This window comes from Triturus cristatus, chromosome 2_1 (genome assembly GCF_964204655.1).
Source record: "Triturus cristatus chromosome 2_1, aTriCri1.1, whole genome shotgun sequence".
Taxonomy (NCBI): domain Eukaryota; kingdom Metazoa; phylum Chordata; class Amphibia; order Caudata; family Salamandridae; genus Triturus; species Triturus cristatus.
The window spans coordinates 576,555,581-576,571,262 of NC_140581.1; positions in this window are offsets into that span (position 1 = coordinate 576,555,581).

Consider the following 15,682-nt stretch of genomic DNA (forward strand, 5'->3'; position numbering starts at 1 on the left):
TTGGCTTCGTAGGAACCATCTTTTTACCCTACATAGGGCCTATTATTCGCCGCAGAGACTTTCAAACTTTTCTAAGGACTCGTTAGTGGCATGCCCTAAATGTGGGCTGTTAGCTGCCTCAGATATACATATGTTCTTTGAGTGTTCCCTTCTGTCCCCCTATTGGAATGCGATAAGTCTATCACTCTCAACTGCTTTGGGTTTTGAAGTCCTGATAACCTCTCCTCTCGTAATTTTTGGAGTCTCACCTGAGGTTCGGGGTCCGGCGAAAAATCTTCTCTTCTACTACATATTGTTGGCTAGAAGAGAAATTTGTAGAAAATGGATGGACCCGACTCCACCCACATTGCTGGACTGGCGCACCTCAGTTCTACAAACCTCTAAAGTTGATTTAATAAGAGATGGTAATCCCGACAAGAGAAGTTTTTGGCTTCTGTTGAACTGGGCGTAATTGGTATATCGGGCGGTGGGGTTTTTTTTTCTTCCCCCCATGGTCCAATGATTAAGCTGCTTGGGGAACTCTATGTGCTGTATATCCATCAGGTAAGTTACATTGCTTGCTTATTGACGATTACTAATGTACTGATACTCACTGTAAGGGCATTGTGTACCCCTTGATTTAGCAGCTACAGTTGAGTTAATGGCCTCTTCTATCTGCAACTCACCAGACAAAAGCTCATAATGAACACTAAAAATGATGGGTTGATGGAAAATGGAAAAAAGGCATGGAAGGAAAAAGGATTGGTGAAATGTTATATGAGTGAAAGGATGTGTGCGTGAGTGAAGGTGAAAGGATGCATAAGTGGGTGATAAGATGCATGGGTGCGTGAAGGATGGGTGAAAGAGAATATGGGTGAAAGAAGCATGCCTGGGTGGGTGAAATGGTTCATGGTGAAAAGAACTCTCAGTGGGTGAAAGAGTGAATGGGTGAAAGTATGCATGAGTGCATAATTGGATATTGGTGAAAGGATGGTTGAGAGCCGAGCATAGTTGAATGAATGGATGGATGGATATATATGTATGGATAGTTTCTAATGGTGAAAGACTAGATGAGAGAATGTAAAGCTTAAATGATTTTTTATCAAAGTGAAGAATACTAGAACAACAAAATAATGAAAGCATAATTGCTTAAACGAAGGAAGAAATGAGTTTTTCTGGAGAGAGACTTGCACACCCACTGCGCTTGTTTGGAATGGTTTTATCAAAATTTTGGTTCAAAGTGGGTTGGTATTTCTGTCTACTCTCTTGACTCACTGTGTTTGTTAAGCGAGGCATTTAAGTATCCTACAAATCACATCCTTTCACATGGCATTTTGCCAGGTACACCCATGACTCAACTGCTGCTTGGTTCAATTTGGCGCTGCAGTGTAAGATGTACAATGTGCGTCTGCTTCACTTAATGTGGTATTTACAAAGTTTTCAATGCATGGCAAAGCAAAAACAAAGTGTGTTTCCTTTCCCTCCCAGTGCCAACTCAGTAACTTACTAGTACTTCACTCCTTTATTCTTTCCTAAGTTTTGTCCCAGCTTGCCCAATAAATTGAAAAATTCATTCTTAGGATACATCACTTTTGTTCTGGCCAAGTGATTTATAATAGATGTCATGGCTTCCATAACAGATTTATGCCTGTTCAAATTGTTCTTGATCAACATTTGTCAACAACAGTAAGTGATTCAGCCAAAGCTTAGGCACATGATGATGATCAGTTACACCCCACTAGTATTCTTCAGTAAAATGTCTACTTACTTACCTGGCCTAATTCCTCTAAATTACCCATTAGTGGAATAGGTTATGTTTCCTTTCCATACTGCCAAGCAAATGTATTTGTTGGAAACAAATAATTATAAATGATGGTGGAGGGCAAGGCCAGGAAGTAAGGTGGGTCTAAGTGCCTTGAGTTTTTACAGATGGGATAGTCTGTGACAAACATGCCAAATGCAATCTATATATCCTGCTCCTTAATCCTTTCCCCGAAAAGCAGTGCATCATTTTTTGTTCCATCTTCTTATGGAACAGTATATCTTCATTCTATACTGTAAATATCAAGTAAGGGAGGAAGAAGAAAAGATTTCTGACACCCACACTGCTTCCATGCGTGTGAACCAAAAAATATCAAAAGGGAGTGGCTCATATCATCTGGGAGGATCCTAGAGGGGAAATCTGTGGGACCCTCAACAACTGTTTCCAGTCAGGGGTATATTTTCACCACTGATATACTGGTGGTTAATAGCGTCCTCATTGGGTCTAATCTCTCTTTTCAAAGGGATTTTGTGGAATCCACAACAAGATATAAGATCAAAAATGACCTCCTACCTAGGGTAAATGGAATTTAATATAACCTAGTAAAGTTAAAAACATCGATAGATGCGTGTGAGGTTGTGTAAAGTGTCCCCCACATTGTGTGATTTAAAAAACAGGTCTACATGTTTCAGCCTACTTGTGCACCAGCAGGTCGGTGGCTTTCATCAGGACCAAGATGGACAGTAGGATCACTTTCTTTTTCCAGGCCGGTACTCTGTCCCGTGGTTTGTTCTTAGTGTAGGTAGGTTCACTCTCCAAGAGAGATGGAGAAAGCATTGTTCTCTTCTGTAATAAAATAAACAAACACCATTCAATACACGTAAGACGGTTTTCATTTCATGCCATATATACACACATTAATCATGTATTGTGACCAATGATGATTTTTACAATTTAGATGTATAACTGTGGATTTACTATTTTGTGAACGTGCTTGTTCCTATAAAAATGCCTGGCCACAGGACTTAATGCTTTGCACTACATTCCTTCATGTTCTGCACTTTATCCCTTTCTGTTGATAGTTTTCCTTCTATTTTCTTAAAAACATCAATTTTAGAGAGTCTAGTAAACAAATTTAGTCAAGGAAATGATCTCAGAGTTCAATGGGGTGAATCACAATATAGTAGTTAATTCTTTTAGTTCACCAAAGGGAGTTTGTCGGCGAGAAGTAGGCGAGAAGTAGTCCTAGGTCGCCTTTTTTTTTTGTTTTTCATAACAGGTGCTCCATTAGAACAGTTCACTAACAGTCATGTGTAGGTGTAAAATCACCTCTACCCTCATCTGTCAATGTATTGTAAAGGCAGTCCTAGAGCCCCGTAATGTGTTTACTTTTACTCATAAAAAATATGAGAAGTTCACTGATACAGCAAGTGGCCACAACAGTGTGTACATATGTTATAAACAAGCTAAAACAGTTATGGATGTATAATTCCTGTAAATGCACTGATTCTAGTTATCGTGTTATTGCCAATAAAGTTTACCTTACTTTTACGTTATACGGGCCCCATAGGGTGTGGGGGGAGGGAGGATAGTAACCTTCCCTGAGAAGAGATGGTAAAAGAAAATCTGTATTTGTTGTTGCAGGATAAATAAAACATGACAGCATAAATGCAGTATTTTAGGTTTGCCCCTCATGTAGACGAGCCCTTCATTTTTTAGGCAAGTTACCGCATGTGTTAGGCTGCCGTTGTGACTTACTTTGACTTCATAAAAATGATCAACGAGCAGTATCACTGACCAATAAACCCCTAAAAAATACAGCGGCTATAACCTATGTATGATGAACTAAATTGTACTGAACTCTCCAGGAGAGAATAACTTGCAATTCCCCTGAAGAAGAAATCTTGCTCTTAAGATGACTAAGGATTGGATAAAGCCTGAAAGTGAGACCTTCACATAGCAGAACTACCATATCACCAACTATTTTTTACTCACATAATAGCGAAATATTCCCCCATGACACAAACTTTGACGATGAGGGACAAGCTAATGAAATTAACACATACACAGATAGGTCAAGAATTTTTGGGAGTGAGTATGAATGTAAAAGAGAGAGACTCAATACAGAGTTTCTCTATTTTGCTAAACTAATTCAGGGATACAAAAAAGGGTATATGAGGAGTCATGTGATTTTTATTTTTTCAGATGCGTATGAAAATATTCAGCAACTCAAAAGAAAGATGCAGAACTTAGCTACAGTGTCTTTCTCCTACATCTCCCAATAGATTTGTATCCAGTTAGATTTCACCCACGATCAAGCATGTCCCTACCCACTTAAAAATCACCCAGCAGTTCACCTGGGTAGCATCCAGGATCAGAGGGTCTCGATGAGCATGAACACGCCATGCCCAAGTAAGTTACAACGTTAGCCTAATGAGCAAACTTGTCAATTGCATGTCTAAATAATGAAGGGCAAACCAAAATACTGCATCTGCTCAACCCGCTACTGAAAAAATACCAATTTTCTTTACCATCTCTTCACAGGGAGACCAACTATCCTGCCACTCCCACAAACTATGTGCTTTCTTGTCTAAACAACAAGGGGCAAACCTAAAATACTTCATTTATGTTGTCATGTTTTATTTGTCCTGCTACAACAAATACCGATTTTCTATTACCATCTTTTCTCAGGGAAGGCTACTGTCCCAACTCCCCCAAACCCTATGGGGTCCTAGTCCTACTTTCCTCTGTAACTATATTGAACAATAGGCAGTGATTGCCATTGCCTATATTACAACAGAGCTCCATAGTTCTCTTACCTCAATAAATGAAGTGAGGGCTGCTACCTCTCTCAGTGTTGGAACTGCATGGTTTCCCAAGGTGCCATCTTATGCCCTTGATAGCAGGTGCAGGCCAGCTCTCTAATGGAAGAAATCACAAGCGAGGTCCCACTCCCATCTTTGCGAACTCTAACTGTAGGATTCATCAAAGTATTACCCATCACAGGCAATTAGATTGAAAGAAAACACAGAACCAGTTATTTTTTATTTTACTATATAATCATCATAACTTTAGAAAGACTGAGGCCAGACTACCACCCTGACACAAAGAAGACCTGATATAAAAAAAACTAGCAACAGTAACTTCTTCTGAGCAACAGAGAGCTAGTTTCAAAAGAGTTGAGGCAGGAGTGGACAAGGTTAAGCGTTTGAGCAGCACAAGGCCTGAACGATGATGTTGACAAATTATGTTCTTCTATATCTAAAATATTCATCACTTTTATGAATGGTTGATTAAAATAAAATGGGGCCATGTGGGCTATTGCTCAGGTAATAGAAGATCCTGCATTGAGTTGGTGTGGCTTTCACCACATTCACCCCACTAAGTTTCTGACCTATTTATTATATAAATTAAGCCATGCCTCAAAAAATCACACAGCCCAGGGGAAGAGGCATTGGGGTTTGATGAATGGATGGGAAAGGGGATCTTGGTAAAGGTGTGACAAATACAAACACTACAGAACTACACAATATTAATTGAGGCTAAGAGCAGCACATCATCAATCTGTTGAGAAGCGAAAAGAAGGAACAAGTATAACACAGTTCAGTTAAATGCATTGCAAACAGAAACTATCTTCAGTGCCAGAGACACAAATTATTCATATATTTAAATATTCTCCCATCAAAGTTTGAGAAATAGTATACAAATTATTGAGGAGTGAGGTAAACCGACACAGTTCTAAAAAATAATTCTTAAAAGAAAAATTATACTGTATTGCCAAATCGGGTGGTGAATCCGTATTTTTCTCAGATTGTTCATCAATCTTGGGTGCCAGGCTGAAGCAGTCCAGTGGGTAAGTGTTATGGAGCTTCCACCTTTTTGTTCAGGAAAAGAGAAGGCCTGTGGATTGTAAAACAGAAAGGATATTGTAGAGTCAAGGAGAAGTACAGAGCAGAAGCTAAGACTACCAAGAATTACAACCAATCATGTACTTGGCTGATCAATCTCACAAATGTCATCTTAACTCTTAGCCAAGTGCACACACAACGTGTTGACATCACATGTCTGTCTCCAGTTTCTTACAACAACAGCCCCCCCCGAGCCGACCTGACTACATAATAGAGAAGTTTCAAACCTGAGCCAACACACACACTCAGCAGCATTTCATTTCCCAAATTAACACATCTCTCACCAGTCCACAGAGCTGAGTAGGCCTCTTAGAATCATCATCATCACGTTGGTTTCCCTGAAGTTGATAACTTCCTTCTTCTGGCTGTTGCTGAGGTAGTCCAGGCCGCAGTCCTTCCATTATCCTTTGACTATGAGTAATGATGAATCTGTCCAATTCTATTCTGACTTCCGACCTTAATGAGAAAGATCGACCTGTAGTACACTTCTGTTGATGAATAAGATGAATAAGAAGAGAAACACTGAGTAATTTGTTTGTGTAGATTTGTGTTTGTTATGAAACGGCCTTGAAAAGTATTTGAAGATTAATTTGTGAACCAGTTACCAGAACAAAATAAAACAGAGTGGATCCAGCAAGCAAATCTTGCTAAGTCTGAAAGGGAAAGGGCCAATCACCTTCAGGAAAAATGTTCTCACCCATCATGCCATAAACATTTACAAATCATCGCACTCAAGCTTACATATTATAGTTGGACACCCTCCCTCACTGCCTGCCACCACATGAATCATTCATCACTCACAATCACTCACTGGTGCAATATATACCAGTTCCATTTGAAGAAAGGTGGTGCACAATTATCGATCCTCTTTGATGCATGCATCACACATTGGGGCAGTTTTTCTGAATCAAATGTTCTGGGGAAGTCCGCTTCTTAACTGCACACTGGTCCAACTCCAATCCGGCCATACGTTGCCTAAAATGATGGGGCTGCATTAGTCAGTAACACACAAACAAAGTAGATAATATAATGTTCCCCTAGCAAAGCAATTTGGCAAAAAGTTCTATGGTGGCCTACTCAGTCAGGGAAGTAGAGTTCATACTCAAGCTCAGGTGGTTCGAATAGAAGTTGGTCAGCTGACATAGTCTGATCTGAGTTTGACCAATCCTCCTCCTCCTGTGGTGTTTCAGGAATGGTGTAATTTGGTGCTTCATTTTAATCATGGTCGCAATCTCTCCAAGTATTGAGGCGAGAGACTGTTCCTTCTCACTGTAGCAACTGCGCAAGCTGCACTGAATTCATGCTTATCAGATACTCTGGCTGCAGATCAGGCCAGATACTTCATTGACAGCCTGCCTGCTGAGCTGAGGTCATTGAGTCTTCTTTGCATACAAATATACCAAGGGGTTTTGAGCCATATAGACCTCTCTTGGGTTATCCAGATACTCATTGAACATCCTCCCACTGGCAATTGGTGCTGCAACTTGCTCAACCTGTTTTGACTTCACCTCTTCACTGGACTCAAGCCCTGCCATTTGAAACTAGGCCAATACAGAGGGTGTGGACGATTCCTGTGTTTCTGTTGGCTTAATTGCCTCCGGTGTTCTTGTTGCTGATGTTGGCTGCTGTGAGACAACAGGAATGCCCTGTCTGGAACTTGATGCTGGCACCCCAGAACTTCTTTCTGTGAGTGGGACTCTATGCTCCCATGCATTCTCCTTCCAGGACTCTGACTCACTCAACAATCCACTCCTTCTATTCTAAAACATCCGCTTCTGAAAAAGGAATGAAGGTGGCTAGTATTCTTTTGTAACTTGGATCCAGTATCGTGGCTAAGATGTATTCTTTGGATTACACGATGTCCCTGCAGCCTTGTATTCTCAGTGAAGCAAAGGATTAAGCTCTGACTCAAGGTACACACATCTTCTTATTCTTTGTGCACTTTAGCATATACACTAATGTTATAGCGTGGCTCATCGTACTGTACTTCTTGCTGACGTCTCATGTGAACACCTCAAAAGAAAGTAGCATCTCTGTTAGGCATTTGAATAGTTTCCATTTGTCCATCCCAGTAGTCATGCTTTTAGTTACATCCCCTTGTCTTTACATGACATACTCATTGATTGGTTTGTACTGCTCAAACAGATGTTGTAACATGTAATAGGTTGAGTTCCACCATGTCGGCACCTCCTGTATGGGAGCTTAAACTGGTACTCTACTAGCACGCTGAAGGATTCTCAACTGATTCCCAACTTTAAACGAATGGCTAAAATGAGTGCAGTGTTTTCTGCAAATGGTCAGTAAGTTGCTGACAAGGGTAATGATGTTGATGCAATGCGCCAGACACAGGACCCAGAATTAGCTACCCTCTGCCATGGCCTTAACTGTAGTACTGACATTTTTCATGGCAACAAATCCAATTCTGAGACCTCTGGATTGCAGCCATTCAAACACCTAGCTGTAAAACTCTTCCAAGACATTTGCAGCTGTATGAGATTTCTACATGGCAAACATGGCTACTTTTGCATGCAACCAAATGCCCATAAAAGTTTCTTCAGCGCTGAGGCTTGTAGATAGCTGTTGCCTACCCCCGCAAAAGAGATCCAGTGTGCAGTGATACACATGTAATCAGTGGTTTGACAAATGGTCCACATGTCTATCATCAGAGGGATAGTATGAACAGTATCTGCTCCAAAGCTTTTCCAACCAATTCCAGCACATTGTGATGGAGCACTGGAACAGCCACTCTGGCAATGTAGGTCCTGCCGGGAATCTTCCATTTCAAGCAGATGGCTGACACAAACACTAAAAAGCCCTGTCATTAAACAAAAGAAAATGGGAAAAGGTCCGTCCCTAACATTTTAGCCGGTTTGCCATTGTACAAATGTGCAGTTGGGTGGTTGCAGTCGTAGTCCCCTCCTGCTTAAACATGCACATAATAGTAGCCTAGATTTTTTAGGTGGTGGTGCCAATGATGCAGCTGTCTTCTGGAGAGGACAAGGAGGTGGCAGACTCAATATGCATCTTGGGGCAGTTACTACTGTATGCTGTGTTGTTTCCATCTGACTTTTGTACCATTGAGAGGTTGCTGATGAAGCGGGTGATACTGGTTCTCTGCTGGGGATATGGCTGTTTTGCATAAAGATGTCACTCTATTTTTCCTTATCACCACCTACAACTCTAACTCTGATTGGAGCTGATATCCCTCCAACATCAACTTGAACACCACCACGTTCAGAAAGTTTATTAAGGTGCGCCTCTCAGCGGAGTGTGTGATGCTTTTTCAAAATGCCTGCTTGGCCTCCAGTACCATAGTTTGTACTAAGCTTACCTCAACAAAGACTAGCATTGCAAATGGAGTATATTGTGATGTTGTCTCCTGCTTGCTAACTGTAAAGAAGTCCTAAACTGGGGAGGAGTACCTTTTCTGTGAGCCGCTAGTGCCACTGTGTATGCCCGAAGAACCGGGGGTAAAGGAGTATGTCGACAATTTGCTCTCTTTAGCGCACACTTCAACAGAGCTAGTACTAGATGCAAGTTGTTGCATGGGCCTTGCAAAAAATGGGAGCTGGGGCAGGCGGGTTGTTGGAGCCTCTCGGACTCAACTGGGGTCCAATCTATGTCCATATTTTTAGAGGGGGGCTTGGAGAAGATGGAGGAGTACCTAACCTTGCTTTTTCCTGCCAGAGATCTGGAAGCCAATGGTTTTAAAAGAATGAGGTTGTTGCTCATCAGGAGGCTCATCCTCCTGTTCTGCACCTACTTCCTATGATCCATTGCTGGCTGCAGCTGTTGTCCACTCTCCAGAAACAAATGGGTACTACTTTAGGAAAGAGACAAATCTAATTCAATGCCACTGCTAGTCGGCACCAATATGATTGCAGTGGAAGCCTCTCTGAGAGACATAGGCTTAGGTTGGGGTGGTGCCTTTGATGCAGGATGCTGCTCCCAATTTCCTCCGCGGAGGCAAGTCCGACAGGCAGACGTCTCCCGAAAAAGTTGTGGCTGGCAGGCCAATGGTGGAAAGCTGCTTCATCGCTTCTCCTCTCCACTGGCCACTTCCTTGGCAGCACCATTTTTTGCAGCCTTCTTACAGCTGTCAGTTTGCAGTGGCACTTAGCTGCACAAGCAGAAGAGACTGAAAGACTCACATGACTATCTGTCAGTACTGTGCGTCTAAAAGCAAACAAGCAAGAGAAACATTTAGTGAAATGTGACGTTGTTGCAGTTTGAATTAGTACAGACAATATAATTTAGTGTGGTTACTTAAGTCATTATTATTATCCTAAAGAATTAACAACAGTGCATTTCAAAGTCAAACTGCACCACCAGAACATAATATTTAATTTCCAATCCGGATAAAAATGTAACAGTTTGCTTTCTATGCAATGCATGCATCTAAAGGAAAAACATGTGGCATTTAGGGTGTTAAAAAAATGTTGTTGTGTGGCTGTGTGCCTATGTTGGGTAGGTGGTGGTTGGATGGTGGAAACCTAAACAAAAAAGTAAATTAAAAAGAAATAAAAAAAAACATTAGGCAGTGATTGCCATTGCCTATATTACAACAGAGCTCCATAGTTCTCTTACCTCAATAAATGAAGTGAGGGCTGCTACCTCTCTCAGTGTTGGAACTGCATGGTTTCCCAAGGTGCCATCTTATGCCCTTGATAGCAGGAGCAGGCTAGCTCTCTAATGGAAGAAATCACAAGCGAGGTCCCACTCCCATCTTGGCGAACTCTAACTGTAGGATTCATCAAAGTATTACCCATCACAGGCAATTAGATTGAAAGAAAACACAGAACCAGTTATTTTTTATTTTACTATATAATCATCATAACTTTAGAAAGACTGAGGCCAGACTACCACCCTGACACAAAGAAGACCTGATATAAAAAAACTAGCAACAGTAACTTCTTCTGAGCAACAGAGAGCTAGTTTCAAAAGAGTTGAGGCAGGAGTGGACAAGGTTAAGCGTTTGAGCAGCACAAGGCCTGAACGATGATGTTGACAAATTATGTTCTTCTATATCTAAAATATTCATCACTTTTATGAATGGTTGATTAAAATAAAATGGGGCCATGTGGGCTATTGCTCAGGTAATAGAAGATCCTGCATTGAGTTGGTGTGGCTTTTACCACATTGACCCCACTAAGTTTCTGATCTATTTATTATATAAATTAAGCCATGCCTCAAAAAATCACACAGCCCAGGGGAAGAGGCTTTGGGGTTTGATGAATGGATGGGAAAGGGGATCTTGGTAAAGGTGTGACAAATACAAACACTACAGAACTACACAATATTAATTGAGGCTAAGAGCAGCACATCATCAATCTGTTGAGAAGGGAAAAGAAGGAACAAGTATAACACAGTTCAGTTAAATGCATTGCAAACAGAAACTATATTCAGTGCCAGAGACACAAATTATTCATATATTTAAATATTCTCCCATCAAAGTTTGAGAAATAGTATACAAATTATTGAGGAGTGAGGTAAACCGACACAGTTCTAAAAAATAATTCTTAAAAGAAAAATTATACTGTATTGCCAAATCGGGTGGTGAATCCGTATTTTTCTCAGATTGTTCATCAATCTTGGGTGCCAGGCTGAAGCAGTCCAGTGGGTAAGTGTTATGGAGCTTCCACCTTTTTGTTCAGGAAAAGAGAAGGCCTGTGGATTGTAAAACAGAAAGGATATTGTAGAGTCAAGGAGAAGTACAGAGCAGAAGCTAAGACTACCAAGAATTACAACCAATCATGTACTTGGCTGATCAATCTCACAAATGTCATCTTAACTCTTAGCCAAGTGCACACACAACGTGTTGACATCACATGTCTGTCTCCAGTTTCTTACAACAACAGCCCCCCCGAGCCGACCTGACTACATAATAGAGAAGTTTCAAACCTGAGCCAACACACACACTCAGCAGCATTTCATTTCCCAAATTAACACATCTCTCACCAGTCCACAGAGCTGAGTAGGCCTCTTAGAATCATCATCATCATGTTGTTTTCCCTGAAGTTGATAACTTCCTTCTTCTGGCTGTTGCTGAGGTAGTCCAGGCCGCAGTCCTTCCATTATCCTTTGACTATGAGTAATGATGAATCTGTCCAATTCTATTCTGACTTCCGACCTTAATGAGAAAGATCGACCTGTAGTACACTTCTGTTGATGAATAAGATGAATAAGAAGAGAAACACTGAGTAATTTGTTTGTGTAGATTTGTGTTTGTTATGAAACGGCCTTGAAAAGTATTTGAAGATTAATTTGTGAACCAGTTACCAGAACAAAATAAAACAGAGTGGATCCAGCAAGCAAATCTTGCTAAGTCTGAAAGGGAAAGGGCCAATCACCTTCAGGAAAAATGTTCTCACCCATCATGCCATAAACATTTACAAATCATCGCACTCAAGCTTACATATTATAGTTGGACAACCTCCCTCACTGCCTGCCACCACATGAATCATTCATCACTCACAATCACACACTGGTGCAATATATACCAGTTCCATTTGAAGAAAGGTGGTGCACAATTATCGATCCTCTTTGATGCATGCATCACACATTGGGGCAGTTTTTCTGAATCAAATGTTCTGGGGAAGTCCGCTTCTTAACTGCACACTGGTCCAACTCCAATCCGGCCATACGTTGCCTAAAATGATGGGGCTGCATTAGTCAGTAACACACAAACAAAGTAGATAATATAATGTTCCCCTAGCAAAGCAATTTGGCAAAAAGTTCTATGGTGGCCTACTCAGTCAGGGAAGTAGAGTACATACTCAAGCTCAGGTGGTTCGAATAGAAGTTGGTCAGCTGACATAGTCTGATCTGAGTTTGACCAATCCTCCTCCTCCTGTGGTGTTTCAGGAATGGTGTAATTTGGTGCTTCATTTTAATCATGGTCGCAATCTCTCCAAGTATTGAGGCGAGAGACTGTTCCTTCTCACTGTAGCAACTGCGCAAGCTGCACTGAATTCATGCTTATCAGATACTCTGGCTGCAGATCAGGCCAGATACTTCATTGACAGCCTGCCTGCTGAGCTGAGGTCATTGAGTCTTCTTTGCATACAAATATACCAAGGGGTTTTGAGCCATATAGACCTCTCTTGGGTTATCCAGATACTCATTGAACATCCTCCCACTGGCAATTGGTGCTGCAACTTGCTCAACCTGTTTTGACTTCACCTCTTCACTGGACTCAAGCCCTGCCATTTGAAACTAGGCCAATACAGAGGGTGTGGACGATTCCTGTGTTTCTGTTGGCTTAATTGCCTCCGGTGTTCTTGTTGCTGATGTTGGCTGCTGTGAGACAACAGGAATGCCCTGTCTGGAACTTGATGCTGGCACCCCAGAACTTCTTTCTGTGAGTGGGACTCTATGCTCCCATGCATTCTCCTTCCAGGACTCTGACTCACTCAACAATCCACTCCTTCTATTCTAAAACATCCGCTTCTGAAAAAGGAATGAAGGTGGCTAGTATTCTTTTGTAACTTGGATCCAGTATCGTGGCTAAGATGTATTCTTTGGATTACACGATGTCCCTGCAGCCTTGTATTCTCAGTGAAGCAAAGGATTAAGCTCTGACTCAAGGTACACACATCTTCTTATTCTTTGTGCACTTTAGCATATACACTAATGTTATAGCGTGGCTCATCGTACTGTACTTCTTGCTGACGTCTCATGTGAACACCTCAAAAGAAAGTAGCATCTCTGTTAGGCATTTGAATAGTTTCCATTTGTCCATCCCAGTAGTCATGCTTTTAGTTACATCCCCTTGTCTTTACATGACATACTCATTGATTGGTTTGTACTGCTCAAACAGATGTTGTAACATGTAATAGGTTGAGTTCCACCATGTTGGCACCTCCTGTATGGGAGCTTAAACTGGTACTCTACTAGCACGCTGAAGGATTCTCAACTGATTCCCAACTTTAAACGAATGGCTAAAATGAGTGCAGTGTTTTCTGCAAATGGTCAGTAAGTTGCTGACAAGGGTAATGATGTTGATGCAATGCGCCAGACACAGGACCCAGAATTAGCTACCCTCTGCCATGGCCTTAACTGTAGTACTGACATTTTTCATGGCAACAAATCCAATTCTGAGACCTCTGGATTGCAGCCATTCAAACACCTAGCTGTCAAACTCTTCCAAGACATTTGCAGCTGTATGGGATTTCTACATGGCAAACATGGCTACTGTTGCATGCAACCAAATGCCCATAAAAGTTTCTTCAGCGCTGAGGCTTGTAGATAGCTGTTGCCTACCCCCGCAAAAGAGATCCAGTGTGCAGTGATACACATGTAATCAGTGGTTTGACAAATGGCCCACATGTCTATCATCAGAGGGATAGTATGAACAGTATCTGCTCCAAAGCTTTTCCAACCAATTCCAGCACATTGTGATGGAGCACTGGAACAGCCACTCTGGCAATGTAGGTCCTGCCGGGAATCTTCCATTTCAAGCAGATGGCTGACACAAACACTAAAAAGCCCTGTCATTAAACAAAAGAAAATGGGAAAAGGTCCATCCCTAACATTTTAGCCGGTTTGCCATTGTACAAATGTGCAGTTGGGTGGTTGCAGTCGTAGTCCCCTCCTGCTTAAACATGCACATAATAGTAGCCTAGATTTTTTAGGTGGTGGTGCCAATGATGCAGCTGTCTTCTGGAGAGGACAAGGAGGTGGCAGACTCAATATGCATCTTGGGGCAGTTACTACTGTATGCTGTGTTGTTTCCATCTGACTTTTGTACCATTGAGAGGTTGCTGATGAAGCGGGTGATACTGGTTCTCTGCTGGGGATATGGCTGTTTTGCATAAAGATGTCACTCTATTTTTCCTTATCACCACCTACAACTCTAACTCTGATTGGAGCTGATATCCCTCCAACATCAACTTGAACACCACCACGTTCAGAAAGTTTATTAAGGTGCGCCTCTCAGCGGAGTGTGTGATGCTTTTTCAAAATGCCTGCTTGGCCTCCAGTACCATAGTTTGTACTAAGCTTACCTCAACAAAGACTAGCATTGCAAATGGAGTATATTGTGATGTTGTCTCCTGCTTGCTAACTGTAAAGAAGTCCTAAACTGGGGAGGAGTACCTTTTCTGTGAGCTGCTAGTGCCACTGTGTATGCCCGAAGAACCGGGGGTAAAGGAGTATGTCGACAATTTGCTCTCTTTAGCGCACACTTCAACAGAGCTAGTACTAGATGCAAGTTGTTGCATGGGCCTTGCAAAAAATGGGAGCTGGGGCAGGTGGGTTGTTGGAGCCTCTCGGACTCAACTGGGGTCCAATCTATGTCCATATTATTAGAGGGGGGCTTGGAGAAGATGGTGGAGTACCTAACCTTGCTTTTTCCTGCCAGAGATCTGGAAGCCAATGGTTTTAAAAGAATGAGGTTGTTGCTCATCAGGAGGCTCATCCTCCTGTTCTGCACCTACTTCCTATGATCCATTGCTGGCTGCAGCTGTTGTCCACTCTCCAGAAACAAATGGGTACTACTTTAGGAAAGAGACAAATCTAATTCAATGCCACTGCTAGTCGGCACCAATATGATTGCAGTGGAAGCCTCTCTGAGAGACATAGGCTTAGGTTGGGGTGGTGCCTTTGATGCAGGATGCTGCTCCCAATTTCCTCCGCGGAGGCAAGTCCAACAGGCAGACGTCTCCCGAAAAAGTTGTGGCTGGCAGGCCAATGGTGGAAAGCTGCTTCATCACTTCTCCTCTCCACTGGCCACTTCCTTGGCAGCACCATTTTTTGCAGCCTTCTTACAGCTGTCAGTTTGCAGTGGCACTTAGCTGCACAAGCAGAAGAGACTGAAAGACTCACATGACTATCTGTCAGTACTGTGCGTCTAAAAGCAAACAAGCAAGAGAAACATTTAGTGAAATGTGACGTTGTTGCAGTTTGAATTAGTACAGACAATATAATTTAGTGTGGTTACTTAAGTCATTATTATTATCCTAAAGAATTAACAACAGTGCATTTCAAAGTCAAACTGCACCACCAGAACATAATATTTAATTTCCAATCCGGA